Source organism: Dipteris shenzhenensis, chromosome 23 (assembly GCF_047967505.1).
Source record: "Dipteris shenzhenensis isolate YYH24624 ecotype China chromosome 23, Dip_SZ_1.0, whole genome shotgun sequence".
Classification (NCBI taxonomy): Eukaryota; Viridiplantae; Streptophyta; class Polypodiopsida; order Gleicheniales; family Dipteridaceae; genus Dipteris; species Dipteris shenzhenensis.
The window spans coordinates 37,483,717-37,500,258 of record NC_141618.1 but is presented as its reverse complement, the minus strand read 5'-3'; the positions used below and the strand labels follow the sequence as shown (position 1 = coordinate 37,500,258).

The 16,542-nt window shown below is 42.3% G+C and overlaps 1 pseudogene; it reads right to left on the bottom strand.

The window, feature by feature from the left end:
• Positions 1-413: 413 nt before the first annotated feature.
• On the bottom strand, positions 414-1,443 carry LOC147887335 (germin-like protein 1-1 pseudogene; annotated as a pseudogene).
• Between the last annotated feature and the right edge of the window lie 15,099 nt (positions 1,444-16,542).

Below are 16,542 nucleotides of genomic sequence, written 5' to 3'. Positions count from 1 at the left end.
CTCTTTCAAAATGTTTCTTTTAAATATGATGGTTTTCCACTAAAGCGTAAGCCAATCTGAGAAGCCAAGACAACATAGATCATAATCTTTGAGAAGACAATTCAAGTTAATGATGTCACTCGCAACGTCACGTCAATAAGCAAAAGTGAGATAGTGTAGAGTGTAAACATTTGTTGGATGGTTAGCAATAGTGAACTACGCCTAGTTGAGCAAACATTTAAGCATATAAAGTTACATCACTCCTAAATTTACTACAGAATCATTAGCATTGAATCTAAGCTTGATGCACAAACAAGTGCACATAGCATTATTTAGTTTGGATGGAGTATTTGACTAGTTGTGCAGGGCACTATGGCAAGCCCCCAGGCAACTTGGTCATTTCAATTTGAGCAGGAGTGTATTGATGAATTCGATCAGGCAGTTCTTCCAACGCTATCTGTGAGATTGTAGACCTCTTGCTTATCGATGCCGAAGGTAGTCTCCAGCACTTGCTCAGGAAGAGGAGGTTTGGCGGCGAAGAGGGCAGTGGCCAACAGCGATACCCCTGGATTTTGACTGTTCAAGCCGGATATGGCAAGGGCAGATTTATGCGCATCCGCGTTGAGCTGGAATTGAATCTAAGCTTGATGCACAAACGAGTGCACATAGCATTATTTAGTTTGGATGGAGTATTTGACTAGTTGTGCAGGGCACTATGGCAAGCCCGGTCATTTCAATTTGAGCAGGAGTGTATTGACGAATTCGATCAGGCAGTTTTTCCAACGCTATCTGTGAGACTGTAGACCTCCTGCTTATCGATGCCGAAGGTAGTCTCCAACACTTGCTCAGGAAGAGGAGGTTTGGTGGCGAAGAGGGCAGTGGCCAACAGCGATACCCCCGAATTTTGACTGTTCAAGCCGGATATGGCAAGGGCGGATTTATGCGCATCCGCGTTGAGCTGGAAGTGAACCAGCCCCCGAGGGAAGACAAAGAGGTCCCTAGCGTAAAGCGTCTGCTGGAAGAGAGTGTTATTGGTATCCACAAAGCCCACTACCAATTTTCCCTGAGCCAGGAAGAGAACTTCGGTGGCGCGAGGATGGACATGAGGTGGAACCAGGCCGCCTGGTGCGAAGTCGAGGCGAGCGCGGACAAACCCTGAGTGTTGAGGCCAGGAAACGTTTGGGCATCGGCGAGCGTGACATTGGAGCCCAACGGGTTGTTGACATCACCTGCCTGACGCAGCAAGGGAGAAGTGAAGTCGTATGCAGAGACCTGATTGGCATTCTTGCAAAGAAGGCCGTTTATGGTGATGCCTTGGTTGGGTAGAGCGACGCAGAAATCTTGCAAAGGATCGGCGTCCGTGGCTGCAACATGGAGGGAGGGAGAAGCAAGAGCGAGCAAGAAGAGGAGGGGCAGTGCGGCCCTAGCGAGAGTGGTGATTGTGGACGTGAATTTAGCGGCCATAGCTGTGGTACAGCAGGCGATGCAGACAAAAATCTGGGGAGTGTAGCTGCTGCTGCAGGTAGCTTCTGAGAACGCAATGGAAGGGAGATCGTGGTGATAGTGCAGCGCAAGTGTGCTCCTTATAAAGTCTGCCTTTCGATATTCTTTGGACCAAGTCGAGTTCGTGATCCTTTCAGTCTTCTACAACTGTTGCTAAATCAATGAAAACAACGATGAAACATTCCACCCAGTACGCGAAGGAATAAATTAAACTGGACATATGGTGCTAAATCAACGACAATAACTTTGAAACATTCCACCCAATAAATGAAACTCGAAAGCATCTGGTGTTTTGCTTGTGGGAGTCGATGACTGAAGGGATGCTGTTTAATTCAACGCTGATAGTGTGACTTACGGCCACGGGTCACATGCTTGTAACAATGTCTAATGACTAAGACTACAAGTCTAGGGACTCTAGCTACAAGTCATGTGCCTAGGAAACAACTCTAATGCTTTGCTAGTAGGGAGACATATTGTGATGTCAGTGAGCATGTATGAGGTGCCTACTTAAGGACCTCACTCTTCTTCATTCTACAAGCAAGTAATGCAAGTATTCTAAGTTTGTATCCACTCTTTGCTTTCCTTTCAGCTTTCCAACATGGTATCACAGCCATTTGATCCCCCTTGAGCCCATTTTTGCCACATCATCATCTTCTTCTTCATCTTCTTCTTCTCCATTTTCCTCTTTCTTCCCAAAATATTTGAGAGCTTGGTTCTCCACCTACGAACGACCATTGCCCAAACCCTTTGAGCTGGAAACTCCTCTAGTATGGGTGAACTTCCACCTGCAAGAAATTGAAGAAAAAATGTCTGTGGTGGCTACCATTCTCCAAACAGCGAATTTCTTCTGTTGCTCAATACTCCCTGCCTGCTCCGCCATTGCCTGAGCCCTCTTAGGAGTAGATGGGCGACCTCAAAATGAAGATTTTTTGACCTCAGAGCTCCACAATCATCTCCTCAATCTACTCCTAGATTCTCTCAATCATCCTATGTGGCTCTCCACCACCAAACTGTGCTTGTGGGCACCTAACTGTGCCTTTAGCACTCACACATAGAAACATAAGGTGTGCCTGAGGCATACACCTTGAGATATCCCAACAATTCTCAATGCCATTTCTTAGGGCAAGCATGAGATTGGCATCACTGCCATTCTCCGCTAGTGGTAATCTAGACAAACTAAACCTATATATTGACATTCCACTAATTTTATTGGCTGCAGTAGGATAATGGCAAAAGTGCCAATGCACATGTGAGTTTTGGATTCCTTGTGCATGTTTTCAGGTCATGGTAAGAGATTGGCACCACTCCCATTCTCCACTGGTGGCATTCTCCACAGAGATTGACACAATTCCATATGACCTCTACACAACGAAGACAGTGATAACTACATAGAAGAATGCACATGTGAGTTTAGGCTTTTCAATGCCATTTTCTAGGGCCTAATAATAGATTGGCACCACTGCCATTCTCCACTTGTACAAATGTTAACCCTACTATTTTAGGAGTTGTATTCTAGCGATCATAGGAGAGTGGTGTTCGATTCAAATCCAAATGTGAGTTTGATGATCTCAATGTCATATAGTTGCCAACATGAGATTGGCATCACTGCCATTCCCCACTAGTGGTAGTCTAGACAAACTAAACCTATAGATTGACATTCCAGGGCCTAATAAGAGATTGACACAATTCCATATGATCTCTACATAGCGGAGACAGTGATCACTGCATAGAAGAATGCACATGTGAGTTTAGGATTCTCAATGCCATTTCTTAGGGCAAGCATGAGATTGGCATCACTGCCATTCTCTGCTAGTGGTAATCTAGACAAACTAAACCTATAGATTGATGTTTACCCTACTATTCTAGGAGGGGTATTCCAGTGATCATAGGAGAGTGGTGTCTGATTCCAATCCAAATGTGAGTTTGATGATCTCAATATCATTATATAGTTGCGAGCATGAGATTGGCATCACTGCTATTCCCCACTAGTGGTAGTCTAATTTTATTGGCATTCTCCACAGAGATTGACACATTTCCATATGATCTCTACACAGCGGAGACATTCATCACTACATAGAAGAATGCACATGTGAGTTTAGGCTTCTCAATGCAATTTCTTAGGGCCTAATAAGAGATTGGCACCACTACTAGTCTCCAATTGTACAAATGTTAAACCCTACTATTCTAGGAGGTTTATTCCAATGATCGTAGAAGAGTGGTGTCCGATTCCAATCCACATGTGAGTTTGATGATCTCATAGATTGACACAATTCCATATGATCTCTACACAGCGGAGATAGTGATCACTACATAGAAGAATGCACATGTGAGTTTAGGATTCCTTGTGCATGTTTTCAGGTCATGATATGAGATTGGCACCACTACCATTCTCCACTAGTGGCATTCTCCATAGAGATTGACACAATTCCATATGATCTCTACATAGCGAAGACAGTGATCATTACATAGAAGAATGCACATGTGAGTTTAGGATTCCTTGTGCATGTTTTCAGGTCATGGTATGAGATTGGCACCACTACCATTCTCCAGTGGTGGCATTCTCCACAGAGATTGACACAATTCCATATGATCTCTACACAGCGAAGAAAGTGATCACTACATAGAAGAGTGCACATGTGAGTTTAAGATTCCTTGTGCATGCTTTCAGGTCATTGTATGAGATTGGCACCACTACCATTCTCCACTAGTGGCATTCTCCACAGAGATTGACACAATTCCATATGATCTCTACACAGCAGAGATAGTGATCACTACATAGAAGAATGCAGATGTGAGTTTAGGATTCCTTATAAATGTTTTCAGGTCATGGTATGAGATTGGCACCACTGCCATTCTCCACTGGTGGCATTCTCCATAGAGATTGATACAAATCCATATGATCTCTGCACATGTGAGTTTAGGCTTCTCAATGCCATTTCTGAGGGCCTAATAAGAGATTGGCACCACTGCCATTCTCCACATGTATAAATGTTTTCCATACTATTCTAGGAGGGGTATTCCAGTGATCATAGGAGAGTGGTGTCCTATTCCATTCCACATGTGAGTTTGATGATCTCAGTGTCATTATGTAGTTGCCAGCATGAGATTGGCATCACTGCCATTCTCGCTAGTGGTAATCTAGACAATTTGAAACTATAGATTGACATTCCAGGGCCTAATAAGAGATTGACACAATTCCATATGATATCTACACAACGGAGACAGTGATCACTACATAGAAGAATGCACATGTCAGTTTAGGATTCTCAATGCGATTTAATAGGGCAAGCATGAGATTGGCATCATTGCCATTCTCCGCTAAAGGTAATCTAGACAAACTAAACCTATAGATTGCCCTTCCCCTAATTTTATTGGCTGTAGTAAGATAATGGCAAAAGTGCCAATGCACATGTGAGTTTAGGATTCCTTGTGCATGTTTTCAGGTCATGGTATGAGATTGGCACCACTGCCATTCTCCATTGGTGGCATTCTCCATAGAGATTGACACAAATCCATATGATCTCTGCACAAGTGAGTTTATGCTTCTCAATGCCATTTCTTAGGGCCTAATAAGAGATTGGCACCACTGCCATTCTCCACTTGTACAAATGTTTACCCTACTATTCTAGGAGAGGTATTCCAGTGATCATAGGAGAGTGGTGTCCGATTCCAATCCACATGTGAGTTTTATGATCTCAAAGATTGACACAATTCCATATGATCTCTACACAGCGGAGACAGTGATCAGTACATAGAAGAATGCACATGTGAGTTTAGGATTCCTTGTACACCACTGCCATTCTCCATTGGTGGCATTCTATAATGGCAAAAGTGCCAATGCACATGTGAGTTTAGGATTCCATGTGCATGTTTTCAGGTCATGGTATGAGATTGGCACCACTGCCATTCTCCACAGGTGGCATTCTCCACAGAGATTGACACAAATCCATATGATCTCTACACACTGAAGACAGTGATCACTACATAGGAGAATGCACATGTGAGTTTAGGCTTCTCAATGCCATTTATTAGGGCCTAATAAGAGATTGGCACGGCTGCCATTCTCCACTTGTACAAATGTTTACCCTACTATTCTAGGAGGGGTATTCCAGTGATCATAGGAGAGTGGTGTCTGATTCCAATCCAAATGTGACTTTGATGATCTCAATGTCATTATATAGTTTCGAGCATGAGATTGGCATCATTGCCATTCCACACTAGTGGTAGTCTAGACAAACTAAACCTATAGATTGACATTCGAGGGCCTAATAAGAGATTGACACAATTCCATATGATGATCTCTACACAGCAGAGATAGTGATCACTACATAGAAGAATGCACATGTCAGTTTAGGATTCTCAATGTGATTTAATAGGGCAAGCATGAGATTGGCATCATTGCCATTCTCCGCTAAAGGTAATCTAGACAAACTAAACCTATAAATTGACATTCCCCTAATTTTATTGGCTGCAGTAAGATAGTGGCAAAACTGCTAATGCACATGTGACTATAGGATTCCTTGTGCATGTTTTCAGGTCATGGTATGAGATTGGCACCACTGCCATTCTCCATTGGTGGCATTCTCAACAGAGATTGACACAAATCAATATGATCTCTGCACATGTGAGTTTATGCTTCTCAATGCCATTTCTTAGGGCCTAATAAGAGATTGGCACCACTGCCATTCTCCACTTGTACAAATGTTTACCCTACTATCCTAGGAGGGGTATTCCAGTGATCATAGGAGAGTGGTGTCCTGTTCCATTCCACATGTAAGGTTGATGATCTCAGTGTCATTATGTAGTTGCCAGCATGATATTGGCATCACTGCCATTCTCCGCTAGTGGTAATCTAGACAAACTGAAGCTATAGATTGACATTCCACTAATTTTATTGGCTGCAATAGGATAATGGCTAAAGTGCCAATGCACATGTGAGTTTAGGATTCCTTGTGCATGTTTTCAGGTCATGGTATGAGATTGGCACCACTGCCATTCTCCACTGGTGGCATTCTCCATAGAGATTGATGCAATTCCATATGATCTGTACACAACGGAGACAATGATCACTACATAGACAAATGCACATGTGAGTTTAGGCTTCTCAATGCCATTTATTAGGGCCTAGTAAGTGATTGGCACCACTGCCATTCTCCACTTGTACAAATGTTTGCTCTACTATTGTAGGAGGGGTATTCCAGTGATCATAGGAGAGTGGTGTCTGATTCCAATCCAAACGTGAGTTTGATGATCTCAATGTCATTATATAGTTGCGCTTGATGATCTCAATGTCATTATATAGTTGCCAGCATGAGATTGGCATCACTGCCATTCCCCACTAGTGGTAGTCTAGAAGATAAGCCTATAGATTGACATTTTAGGGCCTAATAAGAGATTGACACAATTCCATATGATCTTTACACAGCAGAGGCAGTGATGACTACAGAGAAGAATGCACATGTGAGTTTAGGATTCTCAATGCCATTTCTTAGGGCAAGCATGAGATTGGCATCACTGCCATTCTCCGCTAGCGGTAATCTAGACAAACTAAACCTATATATTGATATTCCACTAATTTTATTGGCTGTAGTAGGATAATGGCAAAAGTGCCAATGCACATGTGAGTTTAGGATTCCTTGTGCATGTTTTTAGGTCATGGTAAGAGATTGGCACCACTCCCATTCTCCACTGGTGGCATTCTCCATAGAGATTGACACAATTCCATATGACCTCTACACAGCGAAGACAGTGATCACTACATAGAAGAATGCACATGTGAGTTTAGGCTTTTCAATGCCATTTTCTAGGGCCTAATAAGAGATCGGCACCACTGCCATTCTCCACTTGTACAAATGTTGACCCTACTATTTTAGGAGTTGTATTCCAGTGATCATAGGAGAGTGGTGTCCGATTCAAATCCAAATGTGAGTTGGATGATCTCAATGTCATATAGTTGCCAGCATGAGATTGGCATCACTACCATTCCCCACTAGTGGTAGTCTAGACAAACTAAACCTATAGATTGACATTCCAGGGCCTAATAAGAGATTGACACAATTCCATATGATCTCTACACAGCGGAGATAGTGATCATTGCATAGAAGAACGCACATGTGAGTTTAGGATTCTCAATCCCATTTCTTAGGGCAAGCATGAGATTGGCATCACTGCCATTCTCTGCTAGTGGTAATCTAGACAAACTAAACCTATAGATTGATGTTTACCCTACTATTCTAGGAGGGGTATTCCAGTGATCATAGGAGAGTGGTGTCCGATTCCAATCCAAATGTGAGTTTGATGATTTCATTCCCCACTAGTGGTAGTCTAATTTTATTGGCATTCTCCACAGAGATTGACACATTTCCATATGATCTCTACACAGTGGAGATAGTGATCACTACATAGAAGAATGCACATGTGAGTTTAGGCTTCTCAATGCAATTTCTTAGGGCCTAATAAGAGATTAGCACCACTACCATTCTCCACTTGTACAACAGTTTACCCTACTATTCTAGGAGGTTTATTCCAGTGATCTTAGAAGAGTGGTGTGCGATTCCAATCCACATGTGAGTTTGATGATCTCAGAGATTGGCACAATTTTATATGATCTCTACACAGTGGAGACAGTGATCACTACATAGAAGAATGCACATGTGAGTTTAGGATTCCTTGTGCATGTTTTTAGGTCATGATATGAGATTGGCACCACTACCATTCTCCACTGGTGGGATTCTCCACAGAGATTGACACAATTCCATATGATCTCTACACAGCGCAGATAGTGATCAGTACATAGAAGAATGGACATGTGAGTTTAGGATTCCTTGTGCATGTTTTCAGGTCATGGTATGAGATTGGCACCACTACCATTCTCCACTGGTGGCATTCTCCACAGAGATTCACACAATTCCATATGATCTCTACATAGCGAAGAAAGTGATCACTACATAGAAGAATGGACATGTGAGTTTAAGATTCCTTGTGCATGTTTTCACGTCATTGTATGAGATTGGCACTACTACCATTCTCCACTAGTGGCATTCTCCATAGAGATTGACACAATTCCATATGATCTCTACACAGCGGAGATAATGATCACTACATAGAAGAATGCACATGTGAGTTTAGGATTCCTTATAAATGTTTTCAAATCATGGTATGAGATTGGCACCACTGCCATTCTCCACTGGTGGCATTCTCCATAGATATTGACACAAATCCATATGATCTCTGCACATGTGAGTTTAGGCTTCTCAATGCCATTTATTAGGGCCTAATAAGAGATTGGCACTGCTGCCATTCTCCACTTGTACAAATGTTTACCCTACTATTCTAGGAGGGGTATTCCAGTGATCATAGGAGAGTGGTGTCCGATTCCAATCCAAATGTGAGTTTGATGATCTCAATGTCATTATATAGTTGCTAGCATGAGATTGGCATCATAGCCAATCCACACTAGTGGTAGTCTAGACAAACTAAACCTATAGATTGACATTCCAGGGCCTAATAAGAGATTGACACAATTCCATATGATCTCTACACAGCGGAGACAGTGATCACTACATAGAAGAATGCACATGTCAGTTTAGGATTCTCAATGCGATTTAATAGGGCAGGCATGAGATTGGCATCATTGCCATTCTCCGCTAAAGGTAATCTAGACAAACTAAACCTATAGATTGACATTCCCCTAATTTTATTGGCTGCAGTAAGATAATGGCAAAAGTGCCAATGCACATGTGAGTTGTGCATGTTTTCAGGTCATGGTATGAGATTGGCAACACTGCCATTCTCCATTGGTGGCATTCTCCCACTCATGTGCTCATCGAAATTAGCATCTCAAATGGTAGGCTCGTCCTCACAGGTAATGGCCTCAATATCTATATCTCCTATCTCATGATCATCCTCCTCTCTTGTATCACGATCATCATCACGTCCATGGCCATGATCATCCTCCATACGCTCCATATTAGTAAATGTACTATACATCACTTTGGAACGTGGCATAATAGGTATGACATGCCACCATCTATTATTATCCACCATTGGCTGATAGACAACCTAATTCAAACACAAATACAATCATGTCACTTTTCTTGCATCAAATATTTAAAAGCGAGTATTTTTATCTGTGTGCACAGTACCTGTTCACATTGTTGCGGTAGTACTAGTGTGTCCTTCCTACTTTGTTAAAACTTTGTGGAGTCAATAGTTACAAAGCCACTTGCATGGCGTTTGATTGTTGCATTAGGGCCTCTTTCCACCACGTCCTTAAACCACTTTACATCCAAAACATACACAAAGAAGCGTCGAAAGTCAAGCATAATAATATCTTGGATTATGCCACAATAATCATCCATGGCTCCATTAGCTCCCTCAAAGCTAGCAATGACGCCGCAATCTTGTGTGTTTCTCTTATCATCAATCCATTGTGTTCGAAAATGCTTGCCCTCACACCATATAGCATTGAACATAGTGCACTACACCAAGAAAAAATCAATTAAATAAGCAATCTAAATTATAAAAAGCTCCTAACTTATGCATAACATTCTATATACCGACCTTGCTCATGCATCCCCTAGCATACTCCCATTCTTCCATTGTGATATGCATCCCCTCGTCTTTCTCTGCTTTCTCCATTTCATTAAGTAGCCAATCCACATGAATATCCTTTGGAAGTGCTCTTAGATGCTGAGGGTATGGCACACGAGATCCGTGGTGTGTACGAAAGAGGGCCCTTTCTTCTTGTCTTCTTGCCTTTGCATCCTTGTATCTTGTCACCCATCTTTTCATCACATCACTATTAAGCACGCAAAAGAGGTTGATACTATTATGCAACTTCGTGTCTATTAGTTTGTTGCGTCCTTTCCCTTGAGGCACAATAGAGGTCATCCTTATGTCTTCATCATCTCTCCATAGTCGTGGGAGAGAGCTATCCACATCAACAAGAAACTTAGAAATATATACAAGTGACTCTTGTACCAACCAACCCTCGGCCATGCTACCTTCGGGTCTTGCATTTTGTCTCACGAAGCCCTTCAAGGTCTTCATGAAGCACTCGAGGAAGAACAACCATCGTGCATGTATAGTACCACATATAGCAATCTCATCCACCAAATGTACTATGAGATGTAGTTGGCTTGTGAGAATAGAACGTGGAAATGTCTCCTCCTCTAAACAAACCGCCTCCACTGACATAACTCGAGCATTCTCAAGTGTGGTGGGATCTATTTCCTTTGAGCTCACATACCTCACAAGCTCGCCCATCTTGTAAATATAATCTTTCACGTCCTTCGATGCACTACGTGAAATGCTAGTAGGTAGTATGAACTGAAACCGCGAGGAGGTGGTTGATTAGTTGCTTATATCTATTCACTCACAAATTTGAAAGGAAGAAGATATTATGCATATAAAATACTTACTTGGAGCATCTTGTGCCAATCATGAGATTTCAAGCCATAGTATGAATTGTAGTAATAGCGCGCTTCACCGTCGCCATCTCTAGCTTTGATAACATCCACGGTGCATGAGGTAAAAAAACACACCCATTTGGTCTCTGTTGAGGCCAAGCTTCACGCATCCTCCCTGTGGTACCTAGATCCTCCCTTATGCCTGCCGAATCTCGTGTCCCATTCAAATGCTCCCAAATGGTAGATGCCACGTTCTTGAAGATATGCATGGGATCAAGCAGGTGATTGATTTTGAGGTGGGACCAATATGGTAAACGATAAAAGATGGAGTACCTAAACAAAATAAAGTGTTAGCGTGCAATCTTTACTTTCAGCCAATATAGCCAATCTTTACTTCCAGCCAATAGTTACAAACCCTTACCGGCTCATGCCAAGTGGTGGAGGAGTCGTAGAACTGTCCCAAATTCTCATCCAATCTCCCACGGTGAGTGATTGTGGGAGGACTTCATTCCAAGGGGAAACATATCTAGGATGATCAGGTGGGAGAAATCGATGGTGATTCTCATAGATGACCTTATTCAATGCGTCTGCTCATGAGGCAACTAGCAAAGGACCACAAATAGGACATGCATGGTAACCCGATGTAGTGAGACCTGAACAATAGATGCAATTAAGAGTGGAAGGTGGGTTTAGGGTGCCACATCCTTTGCCTATTCATAATTAAAAAATGCAATGCTTACCTCAACACTCGCCATAGCCTGGGAATTCATGCATCATCCACATCAAGACTGCTTTGCAGTTGAAGTGTCGTGATGAGGGAGGCCTGCTCACATCATGCACCTCGATACCTCTCCAAAGTATCTCTAGCTCATCAATCAAAGGCTCCAAATAAACATCAGGGTTTTTGACTTTATGTTTCCATGGAATTAGAAGGGACAGCATGACATGTCCTTTCTTAATAGCCATAGAGGGTGGAAGATTGTAATTCACCAATACCACTGGCCATACACTGTAAGACATGCTTTTGAGACCAAATGGGTTCACACCGTCCATACCCAATCCAAGTCTCAAGCTCCTAGGTTCTTCCTTGAAGCTTGGCCATGTGTCTTCAATATGCTTCCACGCAAGAGAGTCCGCGGGAGTTCTCCACTTGCCATTGGTTGATCGATGGGAGGAATGCCATGACATGAGCTCTGCAATAGATTTGCACTTGAACATGTCCAAGTGCAAATCTATTGCAGAGATTATGGGAAAATGTCGCAATACCTTACGAGGCACGTCCAAGGTTTTGAGATCTGCTCTATATCTTGCCTCTCCACAAGTAGGACACTCTCTTGCATCCTTATGTAGTCCACGAAACAAAATGCAATCGTTGACACATGCATGGATGTGCTTGTAATCTAATCCTCCAAGAGAGGTCACATGTTGCCTTGCCATATCTCTTGAGGTCGGTAGTTTATTCTCCCTTGGAAGCATTTTACACAAAAGCCTGCACATGAAGACCATAAATGAGGAAAAGCATTCGAGTAATTGACCCACTAGCATAATTCACCATGTTTGCAAAATCGACTTTAAAGCTTACTTGAGTAATGAATTCAAACTTGCATTGCTCCATTCATAGATGGTTTGCAAGTTTAGTAACTCAAGGGAGGCATGTAGAACAGAGAATGTGCACCCCTCAAACAGTGGAGTCGATGCTGCGGTAAAAAGATCATCCTGCTCCATGCTATTATCCCTCCCTTGATGGACATATAAATCCCGCACCATATCATCAAACACCTCCTCCTCCACGGCTTCATGAGGTAATGGTGGAGGGCTACTATCACCATCACTCCATGCATCCGTAACGGTCCCTCCTGAAGATCCCACCTCATATCGCCGACAATTCGCCTCCTCACGATGGGCATGAGGTAACATATGCGGGTGTGGCACTGCATCCTGTATCAAATTAAAACGGGATCATAACTCAAACATATGAACACCCATAGGTATCTCAATTAGCCTTAACTTATAAACCCTTACCCTGTTTACGGTCACATCCCATTCTCCATACTTTGAGATATGATTGAGTGTAATCCTGCGTGCACGATACATGTTTCCTCGATATCGATCACACAAACATTTGATTTTTTACTCTAACCACATTTCGCGATGGTGGATATGGAGGGATTCATCCTCACTCGAGCTACTTGTTGAAGATGGAGACATCTTACAAACAAACAACCCACCAAATTTGCTCTTCTTCAAATGTTTAATTTAAACTCTGTGTTGTGTCTATCGTCGCATCTATAGTCATGTCTAACATCGCGTCTAATGACGCGTCTAAATGCGCATCTACTCTGTGTATTTAGACGCGCCTATAGACGCGCTATTAGACAGACTATAGATGCGGCTTTTAAACTTGCTTTTCAGCGCGCCGCTCGCTTTGCTTTTCTTCACATTACTTAAACTTTGCACGGCTTGCTTCCTTCTTTATTAGCAGATCCATAGTTTCGAAGCTTAAGAGGGAGGCTCCCATACTTACTTCCAAGCTTACACTCAAGAGAAAGGCACCCACACTTACTTCTAAGCTTAAAGGAGAGGAGGACGAACAAGGAGAAGAAGCAACTTTGAAAAAGAAAGAAGAACCTTCCATACCTCTATCCAAGTAAGTCTTTTTGCAGTTGATCTTGTTTGGAAGTTTGCTCTCTCCAGTTTTGTACTTTCTTGTATCCAAGAAGCGCATGATCTGGGTATCAGTGTCACGTTTTTGTGTCGGGCGCAATGTCCTTTTCTACTTTTTAGAAATCTCATCTGTCGGAGCGCGTCTACAAGCGCATCTCAGGGCACATCTAAAAGCGCATCTACAGGCGCGTCTAACCGCGCGTCTGGCTTGTTGCAGACACAGACAGACGCATCTATAGACGCTTTGTTAGACGCTCTGTTAGATGCTCTGTCAGACGCTTTATTAGATGAGTAGTTAGACACTCTGTTAGATGTGTCTATAGACGCGTGTGATGCCAAAAATTGATATTTTTAACTTGGCATTGATATTGTTTTTCTCTATGTTTGATAAGAGTTTGAGTATCAAGTGATAGCCTAGCAGCTCTCACTTATTTCTATTTTCTATGATATTGTATGGGATTGAGAGGATGAGTGGAATGGCTCATTGTAAATGCCATAGGTATGAATTATAAATACCTTGGTATGGGGTGAGAGTTATTTGTGTATGGGATATTATGAGTTTTTTAGAAAATAGGAAGAGTGAGTCATATAAAGAGGTGGGCTCATGTCCATGTGTTCCAATATTATAAGAGAGGCCACATGCCAAGCGTGTGGAAGGCATGTGGAGGAGTGTGAAGTCAAGAGGAATCCTTCTAGAACTCCTATGTGGAATAAGGAGGATGTGGACATGTGGAAAAGAGAGGGTCCCTATGGGCTCCATGTGAGGAGACTCTTGACTTTCTAAATATTTTAAGAGTCTTGAGCATGTTTTGATGGGACACATGGCAAGAGTAGCCAAAAAGGACATGGATGGTGACATACATGCTTATGTATTGATGGGGAAAGGAATCTACACACAACAACACAAAGCAACTATAGATGCGCTTGGTAGACGTACAAAATAGTAGGCGCGTCTATAGGCGTTGCTTTAGTAGAGAAATTACGGGCACGTCTAAATGCGCGGCTAAACGCTCGTTTATTTGCGCGTAAATCACCGTGTCTATTTGCGCATTTGACCTGAGAAAATACGGGCCCGTCTAACATCCCGTTTATTAGCACGTGTATTTATGCATGTATTTGCGCGTTTATTTGCGCGTTTACACTGAGACTCAGATGCGCATTTAGACTCGTAAATAGACGCGCTCCAGAGAATGCAGAAAGTGAGATTTAGGTGTACATCATTGCTTTCCAAATATTGCCCATGATTACCAAAGCACATAATTTTTTGCAAGCCCACATATACAAGAATTAAGTGAAATGAGGAGAATGAGACAATATGTAAAATAGTTTTGCCAATATCAATTGTGGGGCTACGGTTCAATCTCATCCTCAATGAGATCAACCCTTGCCAAACTATCTACTTCAAAATTCAAACAAGTGTTTAGATCTACAAATACATTCAACCCACTACTACTTGTGCCACTCATGTGCTCATCGAAATTAGCATCTCGAATGGTAGGCTCGTCCTCACGGGTAATGGCCTCAATATCTATATCTCCTATCTCATGATCATCCTCCTCTCTTGTATCACGATCATCATCACGTCCATGGTCACGATCATCCTCCATACGCTCCATATTAGTAAATGTACTATACATCACTTTGGAACGTGGCATAATAGGTATGACATGCCACCATCTATTATTATCCACCATTGGCTGATAGACAACCTAATTCAAACACAAATACAATCATGTTACTTTTCTTGCATCAAATATTTAAAAGCGAGTATTTTTATGTGTGTGCACAGTAACTGTTCACATTGTTGCGGTAGTACTAGTGTGTCCTTCCTACTTTGCCAAAACTTTGTGGAGTCAATAGTTACAAAGCCACTTGCATGGCGTTTGATTGTTGCATTAGGGCCTCTTTCCACCACGTCCTTAAACCACTTTACATCCAAAACATACACAAAGAAGCGTCGAAAGTCAAGCATAATAATATCTTGGATTATGCCACAATAATCATCCATGGCTCCATTGGCTCCCTCAAAGCTAGCAATGACGCCGCAATCTTGTGTGTTTCTCTTATCATCAATCCGTTGTGTTCGAAAATGCTTGCCCTCACACCATATAGCATTGAACATAGTGCACTACACCAAGAAAAAATCAATTAAATAAGTAATCTAAATTATAAAAAGCTCCTAACTTATGCATAACATTCTATATACCGAACTTGCTCATGCATCCCCTAGCATACTCCCATTCTACCATTGTGATATGCATCCCCTCATCTTTCTCTGCTTTCTCCATTTCATCAAGTGGCCAATCCACATGAATATCCTTTGGAAGTGCTCTTAGATGCTGAGGGTATGGCACACGAGATCCGTGGTGTGTACAAAAGAGGGCCCTTTCTTCTTGTCTTCTTGCCTTTGCATCCTCGTATCTTGTCACCCATCTTTTCATCACATCACTATTAAGCACGCAAAAGAGGTTGATACTATTATGCAACTCCGTGTCTATTACTTTGTTGCGTCCTTTTCCTTGAGGCACAATAGAGGTCATCCTTAGGTCTTCATCGTCTCTCCATAGTCGTGGGAGAGAGCTATCCACATCAACAAGAAACTTAAAAATATATACAAGTGACTCTTGTACCAACCAACCCTCGGCCATGCTACCTTCGGGTCTTGCATTTTGTCTCACGAAGCCCTTCAAGGTCTTCATGAAGCGCTCGAGGAAGAACAACCATCGTGCATGTATAGTACCGCATATAGCAATCTCATCCACCAAACTATGAGATGTAGTTGGCTTGTGAGAATAGAACGTGGAAATCTCTCCTCCACTAAACAAACCGCCTCCACTGACATAACTCGAGCATTCTCAAGCGTGGTGGGATCTATTTCCTTTGAGCTCACATACCTCACAAGCTCGCCCATCTTGTAAATACAATCTTTCACATCCTTTGATGCACTACGTGAAATGCTAGTAGGTAGTATGAACTGAACCCGCGA